General features: G+C 56.2%; 1 protein-coding gene across 1 annotated transcript in view; it reads right to left on the reverse strand.

The window, feature by feature from the left end:
- Positions 1–10,229, reverse strand: part of SCN5A (sodium voltage-gated channel alpha subunit 5) — a 95,081-nt gene extending 84,852 nt beyond the window's left edge. The window contains exon 1 of the mRNA XM_069473454.1: positions 10,074–10,229. The gene's annotated coding sequence lies outside the window, so the exon portion shown is untranslated. The remainder of the gene's footprint in view (positions 1–10,073) is intronic.
- Positions 10,230–12,095: the final 1,866 nt, after the last annotated feature.

Consider the following 12,095-nt stretch of genomic DNA (forward strand, 5'->3'; position numbering starts at 1 on the left):
GGGAGTGGAAGTGGTTGGGGCTGTGCTTGGAAGCCAGTTTGCCCGCGTGAATCTGGGCCCTGGCCACTTATTTGCCTTCTGCCTGTGGAAAAATTAATTGATGTTTCTCTACTTTAGTTTTCCCATCTGTAAAATGGGACTAATACTAGAATCTATTCCACAGGGCTGCTGTGAGGCATAAAACTCATAGTCGTGTATGCCTGACGCACAGCAAGTGCATAACGAATGTCAGCCGCTACTGCCACTGTGGCTACTGTTGCATTATTGTTTATTGTTCTTACAAGAGATCCAGCTCAGAGCGCCCTCCCCATCGCCCCCACCGGCCCTCTGCCCGGCTGGCTCGTCCCCCTGTGCTCCTGGCACACTGGAATCCCCCCACCTGCCTCATCCCAGAGCACAGCAGTCCGCTTCCACGCCTGCCTCTCCCCTCGCCCCCCACAGCAGGGCCTGGGGAACGAAGGGACAAATGAGTGCTGGGTCAGTCCTATCGCCCAGACACAAACTGACACCGTGACGAGGTCCCCTCTGGACCTCAGTTTCCCTGCCTCTGAGAGGGGGTGGCACCACACCAAGGGCCGTCTCAGCAGTGTCACAAGCTCGTCACGTGCCTGGCACTGCACTAAGGGCTGCTTGTGGATCACCTTACTTCATGCTTGCAACAATCCTGGGAAGACGGAGGTTACTATCCTCATTACAGACGGGAAATGTGACTCCGAGAGAGATGAAGTGAGCCCCGTCTGCATGAAGCCAGGCCTGGGAGCCTGACCGCTGCACTACATTGCTTCCCGCCTCTGAGGACACAGAGAGCTGGGGGAAGGGTTGTGGCATCCCTGTGCCCACCTGCCTGGACTGAGCAAGTCTGTGACCCTCACGCCAAGGCTGAGTTGACCCCGTTGCCTCATCTGAGGCTGGTCCTCCCCCTACACAGCCGAGTGCCCACGCATGGGCAGATGCTCCCAGGGAGACCTGGCCGATTTCTGCCCATGTCCAAAGAGTCAGCAGTTTCTCTGACAGAACCGATTCCCCGGCAGTTTTCCTCTCCAAATTGGTGGACGGTGTGGCTCCCTGGCTATGCACCGCATGGCGTGTGGCAACCAAGTGCTTGGAATGTGGCCAGTGTGGATTGATGTGTGCAGGCTTAGCACAATAAGGAATGCCAACTAGTAATAATTTTTAATATTGACTACATTAAACAGATAATATTTAACAAGATATATTATACTGGATTAAATAAAATGTGTTACAATTAATTTCACTGGCTTCTTTTTATTTTTTAAAATGTGGCTGCTAGAAAAGTTTAAATTGCATACATGACTTGCATTTGCGGTTCATATTATGTTTCTATTGGATGGCACTGCCACAGAGTTCCAGCCACCAGGCCCTAAACCCTTACAGAATTCCACCTGCTCTGGGGCCGGGCAGGCCCGCCTCTGGGGGTGGTGGGTGGGGGTGGGGCTGGGGAGGTGTAAGAAGGGTGGGGGGTGGGTAGAAGGATCCCTGGTTTCTGGCAGTGCTTGTGGGTGGCTGTGGAGGCCCAAGCCACAGGTTGGGATGGTGGGATGTGGAAAGGGAGGGGTGGGGTCGACAGCATGTTTCAGACCATCCCTCCCACCCAGGCAATTATCTGCACAGTCTCGGCTCTCTCTTGGGCTAACAGCTTGGACAAAGGCTCGGCGGGGGTGCCAGCTGGTGCTGGTGGCCTGTGTATTCAGGTCCCTGCTCCCAGATCAAAGGCACGGCCTCAGCTAACCGGCTCCCTGCAGGCTCCACTCCTTTGAGGCTGCATAAGCATTAACCCTGTCCAGTCCAGACCCTGGTTCTGGGGGAGGTGGGAGAGTCTGAGGGGCCTGTCCTTCTCTTGTCCTGATCCCCGGCCTCCTGCAATCTTGGGAAGTCCTGCAGAATCACCCTCATCCCTCCCAAAGGCGGAGGCGAACACACCCACCCCAGAAGCCGGGGATGCCCTCATTTACATGCATTTGCATCTCATTTATTCCAACACCCAGGCTGAAGCTGAGGCTAATTCAGCTGACAGGAAAACCCCACCCACTGTAGCTCTGCTGCTCGGCTCTGCAAAGTGATTCCCCAGGCAGGGATGAAACAGGGGTCCCTGAGACGAGGCCCCCTCCAGAGGTGGGCGCTGAGGGGAGAGCTGGCCCTTTGGCCTGAGCCCTGCATTTAGCTCACCTCCCAAAGATAAACTGGCCTGGGGGTAGCTACTCTGTTCCCCTAAAGATGCTTTTTCTTTTGGGCCCCTTCCCCACAGTAAGGATGGGGGTCAGGGACGGTGGTAGCTCATTCAACCCACTGACTGTTGAGCAGTGTCTGGGTGCCAGGCCAGGGGAACTTCAAACTCCCCCGGTCACTCAGGATCCCCCTCCACGGGGCACACAGCAACTCCCTTCCCCAGGCCCGGGTCTTGCTTGTGAGCCACCTGACCCATGCACAGGTCCGTGCACAGGGGATCTATGACGTTGTGCTGAGTGGCACTGCACTGTCAGCCAAGGCCTGCCTGGCCCTGCCCCAGGCCCGGGCTCTCCAGGGTGGGGACCTGAATAATCTAATACCTGAGACCACCGAGGCCCAGAGTTAGAGAGCCGGCTCAGTCACCAGGGGTGTTCTGCTCCAGACCCCGGACCATCTCTGCCACACCCACACAAAACATAGTCAGGCCAGAAAGTGCCCACCTGTGGCCCAGGAAACACCCTCATGGCACAGGGGTGCCCGAAAGACAGCAATCCGCATCCGAAGTCTCTCTCTAGCCCGGTTCCTTCCAATTCATTTTTCTCAGTACCTGAGCTGGAAAAAGGCTTCACAGGGGAACTGCGCACTGATGCCATGGCAACTGGGGCACTTATGGGGCACCTACTATGTGCACTGAGGGAGCTGGAAATGCCCTCAGTGAAACCTGGGAGGCCTATCCTCTAGGGCCTTTCGGTGCCCAGAGGGGGAAAAGCCAGTCCACCAATACACTAAATCTGTGCCACAAAAGTGTCCATGACATACAAGAAATTGCACAGATTTTAGGTGTACAGTTGGATGAGTTTTGATAAATGCATGCTCCCTGTGTAACTGTTACCCCAATTGATATAGTAAACGTTCCCCTCAGCCCAGAATGTTCTCCACTGTGCCTGTCAGTCAACTGCCCTGATTTCTATCACCATAGATTAGTTTTGCCTATTTTAGAACTTCACATATATGGAATCTTACCTTATCGGCTCTTTTGTGTCAGGCTGGTTTTTGCTCAGTGCAATGTTTTTGAGATTGTTTTTTATCTTATTTTGTTGTCAAGTGCCACCTAAGCTACCTGTGCAGTGCACTGTGAACACGAATAACCCATCTGAGGACAAGTCCTAATTCAATCATACCAGGTAAAGACTGGAAGGGACCTGAAAGTCCAGCTACCTCTGGGGACCGTAGGCCCCAAGGGATTCTTAAAGAGTTTTTTTCTTTCCTTCCTTCAGGCAGTTCCTGAAACAGAAGCTCAGCAATGATACATCTAATAGGCACCCGTGCTCAGCAAGCGAGTGGGGGCTTTCCCTGGGTTTCCAGTTCTGTTGGCAACTAGCTGTCGCTTTATTTAACTGGCAGTCTGTGCTGCATCCGACCAGCACGGTGGCGGGGCTGGCGCTGCAAATGGCCAGCTGGGTTTCTGGGCCTTCTTCCGCTCAGGTCTGGCTGTGGTGGGCGGCCTCTGGCCCTCACCCTCCCTGCACCCCCACGCCAGTCAGCCTCCTTCGGGTGGGGCCCTGGGCCCAGCAGGGAACGGACTCAGGGGTTGGGGTGCTTCCAGGGAATACACCCAGAGGCAGCAGAGCTGCACAGTCCCGGGCAGGCACCTTGGCTCTGAGGGGCTTGTCAGGGCTACTTTCCTGCTCTCAGCCTGGTCGATGAGGCTGGGGCTTTGATGGGCAGGCAGGGAGCATTGATTGGGCTGGGCTGGTCCCTCCCATGGTGTGATGTTTCCCCCCATCTTAGATCATCCGGGGTACCTCCCAGCCCACCTGAGTGTGGGGGGATGGCTAATGTAGCCTGAGAACTGACGTGGTGCCTGAAGCCAGATTACCTCTCCCTGTTCTGCCATCTCTTTGAAAACTGCCTCTTGAGCCAGGTCCTTCCTTCACACAGGCCTTCGAGGAATTCATACCCGCCAGAAAGGCGTTCACCATCCTCCTGATGCCAGGAGAAGCCTTCCTCCTGTTCTAAATCCACTCCCAGAAAGCACAGGGGCTCCCTGGGCAAGGGCATGGGAAGTCCTGGGCTGAGCTCTGCTCACATCCCTGTGACCTTGAGCCTAGGGAGGTGACCAGCACCGGCCCCAGGGCTGTAAGGAGGGCAGCAAAACCCTTGGTGATGACGACAGAGGGATTTCCAAGGGGGGAGGGACCTTCCTGGGCCCACACCAATGCTGCAAGAGCAGCTCCATCCCTCCACTCCGCTAATGTTCCCCTGGGACACGACTTTCCACTGCCTCCCTGGGAGATTTAATCAGGAGAAGAAACTGAAGAGGAGAGAAAGAACTCAAGCCTCAGAACGTAAACATTCTCTCCCAACATCAGGTCCAAAGACACCATCTGATCCCTTTCACCTCTCCAAATTCTGTGCATCCTCCATGGCTGGGCTGCAATCCCACCTCCTCCAGGCAGCCTCCCCTGGCTTCTCTGGGCCACACTGACTTCCCACCAGGGAGGCTGAGCCCCTAACTCCAAACTTGCATTCTCCCTGTCCTGGGCAGGTCTCTCTCTCTGGCTTCTGGGGTGAAGTGGGGAGGCCTTGAGGGTCCTCAGTATCCCTTTCTGCTCCTCCAGAATAGTAAGCAGAGGAAGGAATGGACAAGAGAGGTGACAAACTGTTCCACCAGACTCTGGCTTCAAAAATCACAACGAAATTTTCGGTTGGGGTTTGAGGCACACCAGGTACCCCCTGGAAAATGAAGAGGTTCTGGGCACCTGGCTCCTCAGCCCATGGCCGTGACTCTGTAGGGAAGGGGTCAGGGCAGGCACTGCAGAGGAGGTGACACAAATTTCAAAGAATCTATAAGTTAGATGGCCCGAGTGTCCTGCCAGCTGTGGTGCCCACCCCCACAAGGCCTGGTCCTTGGATTTTCCCTCTTTTGGGGGGTCCTAGACTCCAGGAATTGACGTGGGGTCTCTATAAATAGCGTCATTCCATATTGATCATCTTAAAAAGACACGGTATGTTCTAGGCCCACGGAGAGGAGAGTTCTGTCTAAAAATAGTCTCATTCCCAGGAACTGCTGCCAGCCAAGGCGAGTGGTGTAAGCCGTGCATAACCTAGGGGCAGTCTGAAGGGGCAGTCCACCCAGAGGGTGCGGGTCAGAAACAGAGGCAGGGAACCTCCCCATCCCCACCCCATTCCCTTGGCTCCAGCCACAGTAGCCAGCCCTCAGAGCTTGTCCCAGCCTCAGGGCCTTTGCACTTGCAGTTTCCCCTTCAACATTCTTTCCCCAGATCCCCTCAGGTTTGGTTCTTTCTTGTTATTCAGGTCTCAGTTCAGTCTCCTCCCTCAAGAGGCCTTCCCTGACCGGCCAGTCTGGAGCCACTGCCGTGACTCCATCACGTCATCCTGCTCTATTTCCTTCATCGCACTGGTCACTATCTAAAATTATCTTCTGTAGTTATCTGCTTAATACCACCTAGTCTGTCTTTCCCCACTAGTATGCAAACCCCATGAAAGCAGTTGTTAGGTCTGTCTTGTCTACTGTCTAGAACCTTCCATGGCACAAAGGTGCTGGGTGTCCTGTCCAGCTCTCCCCACTACCCCAAGCTGAACTCCGCCTCAGCCCTCTGCACTGGGCCGGCCTGGGCTGGCAGCAGGCAGTGGGCATCCTGTCCCAGGCTCACTCTGCCGCCTCTGCCATCCCTCTAGGGCACCCGCTCCCACAGCGTCCAGCCTCTGGCCACCGGCTGCCCACCTCGGCTCCCTTGTGTATTTTGCCTCAGGACTGTTACTCTGGCTCCTCCCCTCCAAATTCTATCACCCTGGATACCTGCTGTAGACGACCTCATCTCGTCCCCAAACACAGCTTTCTGGAACAGATTTCTCTCCTCAGAGCAAGGACTCCTTCCCTTTCCTGCCCCCAGCTTCACCAGAAATCATAGTTCCTGCCACCACAATCTCCCCCTCAGAGATGCGCAGGAAGCGTCACTTCGCCCTGGGCCTCCCTGACGGCCCCTGGCCAAGGCCTAACAACAGCATACCCCGCCGGCAAGATCTCCGGCCCCTTGCTCTGAGGGAAAGGCTTTCCCCCACACGCGCCCACACATGGGCGCTGGCGCTGCACGGACACACATGCCTGCAGGGTCCACTTCGGGCTCTCCCGACTACCCTCTCTTGACCGCACCCCTCCCCAGCTCCCTTCTATCTCTCTCCTCCCTCTCCAACCATCAAACTCTTTGAAAGAGCTGTCTACACATGCTGTCCCCACGTCCTCACCTCTTGCTCACTCCTCAACCCACTCCAGCCTGGCTCCCATTCCCACCAAGTCATTCATTCATTCAACGAGAACCCGTGTGCACTGGGCACCACATTCCGTGGGCGCCGAGAATGCACCAGCACCCTCACCGTGGCTCGGTCTAATAGACACTTCTTTTTAAATTATTCATTCTTTTTCTATCTATTCACGAACTTCTCAGAATGTATCTTCTTAAGTCTCTCAGCAGAAAGAAACAAGGGGTTTCCCCGCCTCCCTGGGACATGCACTCGCCTTGCCTTCTGCGACACCTCCCACTCCTGGCTTTCCTCCTACCTCTCTGGCTGCTCCTTCCCAGCCTTCTGCGCAGACCTCTCCTGCCTCGATTGCTGCAGTGCCTCTGGGCTCCTGACTCGACCCTTTTCCTTCTCACCCTCTACACACACCCAGTAGAATCACCTGGGCGCTTCAAAACTGCTGATGCCCAGGCCCCATCCCAGAGCCAAATGAATTAGCATGTCTGGGGGTGGAGCATAAGCATAGGTATTTCTATTTAAAGCTTTCCCAGTGATGCTAATGTCACCAGGATTGAGAATCAGAGGTCTGCACTTTCATTCAACACCATGGCTCCAATGACCAGCCTCTCCTAAGTTTCCACCTCCAGCCCGATCTCATTCTTTAACACACTTCCTTCCCAGATCCTTCCTCTAACTACCTGCTAGATGTTGGCATCTCTCCCTGGAGGCACTACAGGTTCAAATCAGAACCTTGAAACATCTATCACTTCTTTGTTCTTCCTCAAGTTTGCCAACCCAAACTTCAGTTGCCCCTTCCCCCTCTCACAGAGTGATACGGGGCAGCACATGTCACTTGGCGAGCCATTGAAGTTAAGGATGGAAGAACAGCATATCAGTGAATGGAGAAGGAAGGTGGAATGCCACGGGTTCTATTATCTGTGGCAGCCTGCCAGTCCCTCTCCTTTAATCGAAAGACTTTTGTTTTGATGGCACCCATGGTCTGTGCTGGGGAGGTGGTATAGCACAGGGCAGATATATTGACACCTGGGCTCAAACCCAAGTTCTGCTACTCAGTAGATGTGTGACAGAGAGCAAGCTATTTAACCTTTCTAGGCCTCCAGTTTCACCATCTGCAAAATGGCCCTTGTTACCATCCCCACCTCCAGAGTTGATGCAAGGATTCAGGGAGATGAGCCTTATAAAGACCGGCCTGCAGAAAGCACTCAGTGAATGTTAGCTATTTTTAGTACCATTACTGAGGATAAATTCCCAATTCCTGGGCAGAGCTCACAAGGGCCCCTGTGACTGTGACCTTGGCTTTAGCTCCGCGCTTCTCTACCTCATACCATGGGACCCAATGAATCACTCAGCAAATAACTGTGCTATTTCGCATCTCTGTGCTTTTGTACATTTTGGTTTTTGTGGCTGGACTGCACTGCTCTTCCCTAGAAAACTCCTATTCACCCTTCAAAACCCAGTGGATGGTTATTTCTGTTAGAAAACCTTGACTCTCTGAGCCAAAGGTAGTCACTTCTCTTTTGAGTGGGCTCTGGGGATACACTTCTATCATTGCACATCCTTCAATAACCTTCCCAAGGGTCAGCAGGAACCAGCCTCCTATGAACAGAACAGAGACTGCTATTTACCACTGTCCCAGGCTGCCCTCGGGACTCCCTTCTCTTTGGATTGCCCGGGCACCAGCCTCCCCTGTTCTGCCATCCCCATCTGTCTCTTGTGCTTCCCACCACTCCTTCCAGCTTGATCTTTATGCTGAGTGAGTCAATCCTGGAATTGTTCCAGAGGAGCTTTGATCACCACACAGAGACAGGCCAACCACCCTAGAACACAGCAGCTGCCCATGCCACATCGGGCTGAATGCTGGTTCCTGGCACCCCAGGGCCAGTTCCCCTTCTGTTTAGATCCTCTTGAGTCAGTTCTAGGCTGACTTGGCTCTCAGGAAGTAGATCTCAAGGGATGTTCACACTGAGTGGTGCCCCCACCCCACCCACTCTCTAGCTGACCTTGGATAAGTCCTTAATCCCCTTTGGGCCTTGATTTCCCCACGTGCACAACTGGCAGCGATGAGAGAGTTAAAGGTTTAACGGGGCTCTTTTCAGCATGGGGCTGAGCATTCTAGCATAGAATCTGTGTTCCACATCCTGGCTGTGCTCTGACCCTCCCCTCCCCATGCTCCTGTGACAGCAGCCTGACCCATCCGCATTCCACCTTCCCACTCATTACTGCCCACTCATGTGCAACCTGCCCAACTCTAACTAGGTGGAGAAAAGGTCAAGGAGATGGAGTTAAGGGCAGCAGCAAGGGACTGGGCTCCCAGTGGCCAGGGTCTCTGCTGCTCAGTATCCCTCTAGCTCCTGAAAGGTGGTGGGAACCTGGGAAAGGGCTGAGGTGCCCTGATATGGCCTGTTTGGGTGGTGTTGTCTAGGCTCACTGGGACAGGTGCCTGGGGTCTCAGCAGGAGGTGAGCAGAGATCTGGGGAATGGAATGCCAGCCCAGGACCTCAGGAGGAGACTGATCCCATGGCCCCAGGCTGGGCTCAAGGCACCAAGGAGAAGAGTGAGAGTCCCGCTATTATCTCAGCCATGGCCTCCCGATTGCTATGTGCTGCCCCCCAACAGGTGTCTCCAAGGCAGGCCTACTGCCAGGGCCTTATACCCCACATCCCTCCCCACCACCACTACCACTCCCCACACCTCGGGCCCCCACCAGCCCTTGAACCCTGGGACAAGACTAGGCTCCCCCACTTCCTCCCAGGGCGCCACCAAAGACGATCAAATAACACAGAGGTCGAAAGCCGCCCCTCATGAGGGCGCGTGGATCTGTCCATCTCAGAGCAAGGAGGGCAGAGAACTCTCCCCAATCTCAGCGCACAGAGATCTTTCCCCCTTTAGGGTGCACAGAGACCAGCCGGCAGAGATGTAGCCACTTTACGGCGTCAGAGGGCACCGAGATCTCTTCGTGGTCTAAGCGCGCAGAGATAGGACACACACATAGACATCTCCCCCGTGAGGGCGCACAGAGATCTCTCTTAAGTCAGAACGCGCAGAGATCTCATCCCACGAGGACAACCCCAGCGGACGGTTTCCGCGGGCCCAAAGAAAGGGGGTGCTTGGCCTCCTCCCCTATTCCCAGCCCTGCTCTGTCAGTCTCCCCCTGTCCCCCGCTCTCTGGAACCACATTCACTGCGCGTCTAGTCGCCACTCTGACCTTGGGGTCTCCGGCCTTAGGAATCCGAGTCCCAAACGCAGACCCTCCTGGAGCCTGCGCCAGGGATGGCCGGGAAGCTGGGGCCGCAGCTCCCCCTCCCCCGGCCCTCGACAGCGCACAGGGAAACCCGGAAGGAATGGGAAGGGGAGGGGGGCGCGCGGCGATTAGAGACTCCCGCCCGGGAGATCCCCTCCAGCCAGGCCGCTCTGCGCCCCTTCTGCTCCCCCTCCCACCCCCGGGGGCACTGATGGGGGAGGGAGCGGCCCGGGGAACCCGGGGCATCGGAGGGACCCGCAGGGGCTGGAGGCTCCGGCCCTCGGGGAGGAAAGTTGGGCGGCGGCAGGCGGAGGGGGCTCCGGCCGGGCTGGGGCTGCCGGGCGCGGGGGCGCTCGCTCACCTGCTGGTCCCCCGGCCCGGCCCCGGGGTGGGCAGCTGCTGCTCGGCGCGGACTCTGCTCGGTGCGGGGCTCGGGGCACTGGGCGCAGGCTCAGCGGCCCCGGGGGCGCGATCCCCGCATCCCACGGGCGCCGCCGCCGTCTCGGCTCCGCTGCTCGGCTCGGGCTCCTGGGCTCGGCGGGCGGCGCGGGCTCGGACTGGGGGCGGGGTCGGGGGCGGGCCCCGCCTGGGCTCGGCCTGGGGCTTGGGGCCCCGGGCTGGCTCCGCCCCAGAGCAACGCGCCAGGGCTCCGCACGTGGCGCTCCGCCCGATCAGAGGGTGAACACACCGGCACTCGCCGGGGCGCACACCCCCACACTGACCCGGGGGCGCCCCACCACAGACAGCCGCCCACGCAGACACGGGCAGACAGACACACAGACACAAGCACACGCCGGGGTACACACGCACCGACCCGAGGACGCTTCGCCACAGATAGCCACCCACGCGGACATGGACAGGCACACAAACATTGGCACACACACCGGCACACGCCAGAGTATACACACACCACCCCCTCACTGACTTGGGAACGCTACACCAGACACCCACCCACGTGGACACGGACATACACTGACACTTGCACGCGGTCCCATACAGACATCCATGCTGAGAGAGACACTGACATACGCACGCCTGCACTGAGACAGACTCGCTGAGACAGAAACACACTGACACACGGTCACCCACACAGACCCAGAAAGACACACGGACACACACCGACACTGAGGCAGACACTGACAAACTCAGTGCAACACCTACATGACTCAGAGACACATATCCACTGACACACTGACACAGAGATGCACACTTACACAGAGCCACACTCTGGATAGATAGTGACGGCACAGAAATCTGCACAATGGTAGACACCTACGTGGACACACTGACACACATGCTGACAGAAAGAAGCGAGCATGCAACCAACACACACATCCACGCCAACACAGACGCAAACGTACGTACATCCACCTCCTGAGCCACATACAGCCTGCTCCTTGACACACATACTGACGGTGAAATAGACACATGTACACACAAAGTCTGTCACACTGACAATGTCATAGGTGTGCACACACCCCGAGAGACAGCAGCACACATGTGGACACACAGGCATACATGACAAACACAACTGTTCATGCACACCCCGGCCCACAAACACACCCCAGCCAACCTACAGGGAAACATACATAGAGCCCATAGGAGCACACTTCTTGTTTAAACAGGCCACCACCTTTTGTCTGGAGGCTAGTAACATCATTGGAAGGGACAGTGCACTTCTCCCTGTGTGGTGGCCACTGCCCAGAGCCATCACAGGAGCACACACGCGTGTATACACACACACACACACACACAGTCTTTGTCTTTTTTCCCAGCAGCATTCAATTTTCCTGTCAAATTTTCAAGGCTCCTATAAAGCAGGAACTACTCTTGGAGGCAAAACGGTACTGAGGTCTTAGAGGGCACTGAGATGCTGAGTTCCGGAGCCCAGAGGCTGAGGCTTGACTCTCTGTTATGGGGATCTTGGAAAGGTAGGAGGGGCCAAGAAGGGGAGACGGGGTCATCCCTTTGGGACCTGAGTGTGGGGCTCCAGGGTCCCTGAGAGCCCCTTACGTATATACAGAGGGGCTCCCCGTGCTTTCAAGAGGGAATCAGTAAGAAAGTCAGTCTACGGGAAAGTTCAGGACACAGGACCCTCTGGCCCTGAATTGGGTGGGGTGTCTGGTGGACAGACAGATGGACAGATCTGTTCTCTAGCTCTAGCGCCTGACTGGCCTCAGGTTGTCCAGCAGCTCCCACTAGCGGCCAGAGTGAGAAGTGCAGGTACTGTCCACTTTTCAGCCCCGGGTTCGGGACCGCCTTTCCCAAGTCACACCTACTAGGCGGGAGGAGAGTGCAGTAGCAGGATGGTCCTCCCCTCCCTGAGATCTTCCACCACCGGCTCCTGGGCCCCAGAATGGAGATTCACACTTGCAAAGGGACA

The sequence above is a fragment of the Eulemur rufifrons genome, chromosome 7, assembly GCF_041146395.1.
Source record: "Eulemur rufifrons isolate Redbay chromosome 7, OSU_ERuf_1, whole genome shotgun sequence".
Lineage (NCBI taxonomy): Eukaryota > Metazoa > Chordata > Mammalia > Primates > Lemuridae > Eulemur > Eulemur rufifrons.